Source organism: Tachyglossus aculeatus, chromosome 11 (genome assembly GCF_015852505.1).
Source record: "Tachyglossus aculeatus isolate mTacAcu1 chromosome 11, mTacAcu1.pri, whole genome shotgun sequence".
In the NCBI taxonomy this organism is placed as follows: Eukaryota; Metazoa; Chordata; class Mammalia; order Monotremata; family Tachyglossidae; genus Tachyglossus; species Tachyglossus aculeatus.
Genome location: NC_052076.1, coordinates 66,648,425 through 66,653,768, shown reverse-complemented (window position 1 = coordinate 66,653,768; position 5,344 = coordinate 66,648,425). Strand labels below are relative to the sequence as shown.

Below are 5,344 nucleotides of genomic sequence, written 5' to 3'. Positions count from 1 at the left end.
GAAGGGGGAGACAGAGAACAAAACCAAACATATTAAGAAAATAAAATAAATAGAATAGATATGTACAAGTAAAATAAATAAATAGAGTATTAAGTACATACAAACATATATACATATATACAGGTGCTGTGGGGAAGGAAAGGAGGTAAGGCGGAGGGATGGAGAGGCGGAGGAGGGGGAGAGGAAGGAGGGGGATCAGTCTGGGAAGGCCTCCTGGAGGAGGTGAGCTCTCAGTACTGAGAGCCTTGAAGGGAGGACGAGAGCTAGCTTGGCGGATGGGCAGAGGGAGGGCATTCCAGGCCCGGGGGAGGACGTGGGCCGGGGGTTGACGGCGGGACAGGCGAGAACGAGGCACGGTGAGGAGATTAGCCGCAGAGGAGCAGAGGGTGCGGGGTGGGCTGGAGAAGGAGAGAAGGGAGGTGAGGTAGGAGGGGGCGAGGTGATGGACAGCCTTGAAGCCGAGGGTGAGGAGTTTTTGCCTGATGCGTAGGTTGATTGGTAGCCACTGGAGATTTTTGAGGAGGGGAGTAACATGAGCAGAGCGTTTCTGGACAAAGACAATCCGGGCAGCGGCGTGAAGTATGGATTGAAGTGGGGAGAGACAAGAGGATGGGAGATCGGAGAGGAGGCTGATACAGTAGTCCAGACAGGATAGGATGAGAGCTTGAACGAGCAGGGTAGCGGTTTGGATGGAGAGGAAAGGGCGGATCTTGGCAATGTTGCGGAGCCGAGACTGGCAGGTTTTGGTGACGGCTTGGATGTGAGGGGTGAACGAGAGAGCGGAGTCGAGGATGAAACCAAGGTTGCGGGCTTGTGAGACGGGAAGGATGGTAGTGCCGTCAACAGTGATGGGAAAGTCAGGGAGAGGGCAGGGTTTGGGAGGGAGGCACAGGCTTTGGAGTCAGAAGCCCTGGGTTCTAATCCAAGCTCTGCCACTTGTCTGCTATGCTACTTTGGGCAAGTCATGTTACTTCTCTGTGCCTCAGCTACCTCATTTGTAAAATGGGGATTAAAGCTGGGAGCTCCATGTGGGTCATGGACTGTATCCAACCTTATCCTCTAGTATCTCCCCCAGCATTTAGTACAGTGCTTGGCACATAGTAAGTGCTTAACAAATACCACCAAAAAATCCCACTACACTCTGTTAGATTTTTAAATTGGTATTAGCATTTTCAAAATTTTAGGAGATTAACTAGTTCCTACTGCTTTCCACTTGGAATTTTTCTTCTCATTGGAGGGTAGAAGATGGGAATCACCTTACGTGTCAGACAAGGGCAATAAGACTGAACAGACAGAACTATTAGGAAGATGGTGATAGAGCCTAAAGGATAAAGAAAATCCCTATGTTAGAGTAGCAGGCTGGGTGGTGTACAGAATTTGGCTAAAAATGGAAAGCAGGAACAAATTTATTACCAAGGCATCATTTTTTAAGACAGCAAGTGTTTGACTGAACTCTCAGGGCTGTGTGAACTATCGACAGGAGCTTCCTTCCATACTTCAGAACTCAGCAGTTTCCAGAGTCTAATGTTTGAAATTCACAGATTCTCTTGTGAGTGGGGTTTCCGCATCTGGAATTCCCCGATATCATCCACCCACACCAACGTCTCCCAAAGACTGTACAACAGTTTAGTGAGGAACCAGGCAGCCAGAAGTGAATTAAAATGTGAGTTCCTGGACTCCGCTCATCGGAAAAATCAGATTTCTGAACTTTATTCATTGATTTATACTAGTGCCTGCCTGCCTTTACAGGCTGTAAACTCACTGGGGGCAGAGATCATGTCTACCAACTCCATTATACTGCATTATACTGTACTCTCCCAAGTGCTTAGTACAGTGTTCTGCCCGCAGTAAGACCTCAGTAAATACTATTGATTAATAAAAATAATAATAATGATAATAGTACCAATAATAATAATTGTGGCATTTATTAAGCACTTACTATATGCCAAGCACCGTTCTAAGCACAGGGGTAATATTAATAATAATAATAATGTTGGTATTTGTTAAGCACTTACCATGAGCAAAGCACTGTTCTAAGTACTGGGAGAGATACAAGGTAATCAGGTTGTCCCACGTGGGGCTCACAGTCTTAAACCCCATTTTACAGATGAGGTAACTGAGGCCCAGAGATGTTAAATGACTTGCCCAAAGTCACACTGCTGACAAGTGGCGGAGCCAGGTTTAGAACCCACAACCTCTGACTCCCAAGCCCGTGCTCTTTCCACTAAGCCATGCTGTTCCTGCTGCTGTAGATACAAGGTAATAATAATAATTATGGTATATGTTGCTATTGTTCTTATTTTTATTTTTTCCTATTTCCTCTGTTTTGCTCCATGCCAAGCATAATTGTCAGAGTGTGTATTTGTGGGTGGGTGTGTTGCTTCTGCCACTGTGTTGGCCTCTACCTGTGGAAGTGAAATACTGGACTCTCCTGTCATCATCAGTCGTATTTATTGAGCGCTTACTATGTTCAGAGCACTGTACTAAGCGCTTGTCAAATGCAGAGATGATATAAAGCGATCACTACACACATTCAACTCTTCAAAACAATAATAATTGTATTTGTTAGGCGCTTACTACTGGTCAAACAGTGTACAAAGCTCTGGGGTGGATGCAAAATAACCAGGTCCCACAAGGAGCTCACCATCTCAGTAGGAGGGAGAACAGGTACTGAACCCCCATTTTGCAGATGAGACAACAGAGGCACAGAGAAGTGACTTTCCCAAGGTCACACAATAATAATAATAATAATGGCATTTATTAAGCGCTTACTATGTGCAAAGCACTGTTCTAAGCGCTGGGGAGATTCCAAGGTAATCAGGTTGTCCCACAGGGGGCTCACAGTCTTCCCACAGGGAGCTCACAGTCTTAATCCCCATTTTACAGATGAGGGAACTGAGGCACAGAGAAGTGAAGTGACTTGCCCAAAGTCACACAGCTGACAAGTGGCGGAGTTGGGATTCGAACCCATGACTCCATTCGAACCCATTCTGACTCCAAAGCCCATGCTCTTTCCACTGAGCCATGCTGCTTCTCTAATGATGGTATTTGTTAAGCGCTTACTATGTGCAAAACACTGTTCTAAGCGTTGGGGAGGTTACAAGGTGATCAGGTTGTCCCACGGGGGGCTCACAGTTTTAATCCCCATTTTACAGATGGGGAAACTGAAGCACAGGGAAGTTAGGTGACTTGCCCAAAGTCACACAGCTGACAAGTGGTGGAGGCGTAATTCGAACCCATGATCTCTGACTCCAAAGCCCTTGCTCTTTCCACTGAGCCACGCTGCTTCTCTAATGATGGTATTTGTTATGCACTTACTATGTGCAAAGCACTGTTCTAAGCGCTGGGGAGGTTACAAGGTGATCAGGTTGTCCCATGGGGGGCTCACAGTTTTAATCCTCATTTTACAGATGAGGAAACTGAGGCACGGAGAAGTTAAGTGACTTGCCCAAAGTCACACAGCTGACAGTTGGTGGAGCTGGGATTTGAACCCATGACCTCTGACTCCAAAGCCTGGGCTCTTTCCACTGAGCCACACTGCATGACGTAGTGGATAAAGCACAGGCCTGGGACTCAAAAGGTAATGGGTTCTAATCCCACCTCCCCCACTTGTCTGCTGTGTGGCCTTGGGCAGGTCATATGACTTCTCTGTGCCTCTGTTACCTCACGTGTAAAATGGCTATGAAGACTGTGAACTCCATGTGGGACATGAACTGTGTCCAACCTGATTTGCTTATATCCACCTCAGCGCTTAGTACAGTGCCTGGCACATAGTAAGCACTTAACAAATACTATAATTATTATAATAATAATTATTATTATTAATAGACATGTGGTGGAAGTGGAATTAGAACCCAGATGCCCTGACTCCCAAACCAGTGTTCCTTCCACTAGGCCATAGCACTTTTCAGGCCTATTAACTTCTCAATTAGTGCTTCTTCATCTCCAAATATGGTAAATTGTGGCAAGGGTAAGAGAAGCTAAATACCATCTGTACGATTTTGCAGTCTTTCAGTTTTTATATGCATCTTAATATACCGCGGTTCAACAAAGGCAACTTTAAATCAGTAGAAAAAAATAGAAAATCAACTATTCAGAATACTAATTCATGTATCTGGACTGACTTTAGCCCTGTTAACTCCGCCTAATTGAGTTTTGGTAGCAATTATCCACGCCAGATGATATGTAGAGAATGAGATTTTATTAGCTTTAGAGAAGCACCGTGGCTCAGTGGAAAGAGCGCAAGCTTGGGAGTCAGAGGTCATGGGTTCTAATCCCGGCCTGCCTCTTATCAGCTGTGTGACTTTGGGCAAGTCACTTAACTTCTCTGTGCCTCAGTTACCTCATCTAGAAAATGGAGATTAAGACTGTGAGCCCCATGTGGGACAACCTGATTACCTTGTATCTCCCCCAGCGCTTAGAACAGTGCTTGGCACATAGTAAGCGCTTAATACCAAAATTATTATTATTATTATTAGCTGAATATAGCCGGGTGAGAGGGTGAATTGGGAACCATATTAGTTGGTGGATTTTTTTTCAATATTACCAGTTAAATTAGGATTCGTGGAGACTGGCTGACCCAAACCAGAAAGCCTTTATTTGACAGAGTTAGAAGTTCCCCATCCCCTCTCAGGGTCACACCTGGAGAGTTTCCAATACTCTACCAGCCTCAACTATGGGAGGGAGAGTCAAGAGGAGGCCTACCCATTCCATTCCTAACTTGGCCAGTGGCTAGAGAGTGGAAGACAATCTGCTAAAAGTCAAAACTCACCTGTGCTGGGCAGCTGCAGCATGGGAGAAAGTCGAGGGCAGAGACTCAAGTTCACTGCGCAGAAGGAGGCAATGGTAAACCACTTCTGTATTTTTACCAAGAAAGCTCCATGGATACACTACCAGAATGATTTCAGATGGAGGTGGGACACCCTGAGAGAGATGTGTCCACGGTGTTGCTCTCGGTCGGAGATGATTCGACAGCACAAGACAAGACAAGTAGTTCCCCCAGACACAAAGAACTTTCATCTGGAGTTTTCGTCAGCTTGCATTTGGAGAGAGTGCCTCATTTCTCACGTCTTATTCATGACTTCTGTAATTTGCTGCTGTACACACTCCTGACACAAATGGCAGCACTCCGAATGAAGTGGTTAGTGTCAAGTTGCAGGCCTCCAAATGAACTGGAAAACGTAGGGCATGGTGCCTTTCCAGATCTAAGCCCCCCAAATCAAGCTTTTAAAGCCTGTGCAATGGTGAGTGGGAAGACAGGAAGCAGGGAGGTCAGCAAGGAGTCCGACGTGGTAGTGAAGGTGGGACATTATAACTGCTTGGATTGGTGTGGTAGCAACTTGGA

At 45.8% G+C, this 5,344-nt stretch overlaps 1 non-coding gene across 1 annotated transcript; it reads left to right on the top strand.

Moving 5' to 3' along the window:
• The first annotated feature begins 4,623 nt into the window (after positions 1-4,623).
• On the top strand, positions 4,624-4,761 carry LOC119935396. Its single transcript, XR_005453281.1, has one exon. It is a non-coding gene; the product is annotated as a small nucleolar RNA SNORA7 (small nucleolar RNA).
• The last annotated feature ends 583 nt before the right edge of the window (positions 4,762-5,344 follow it).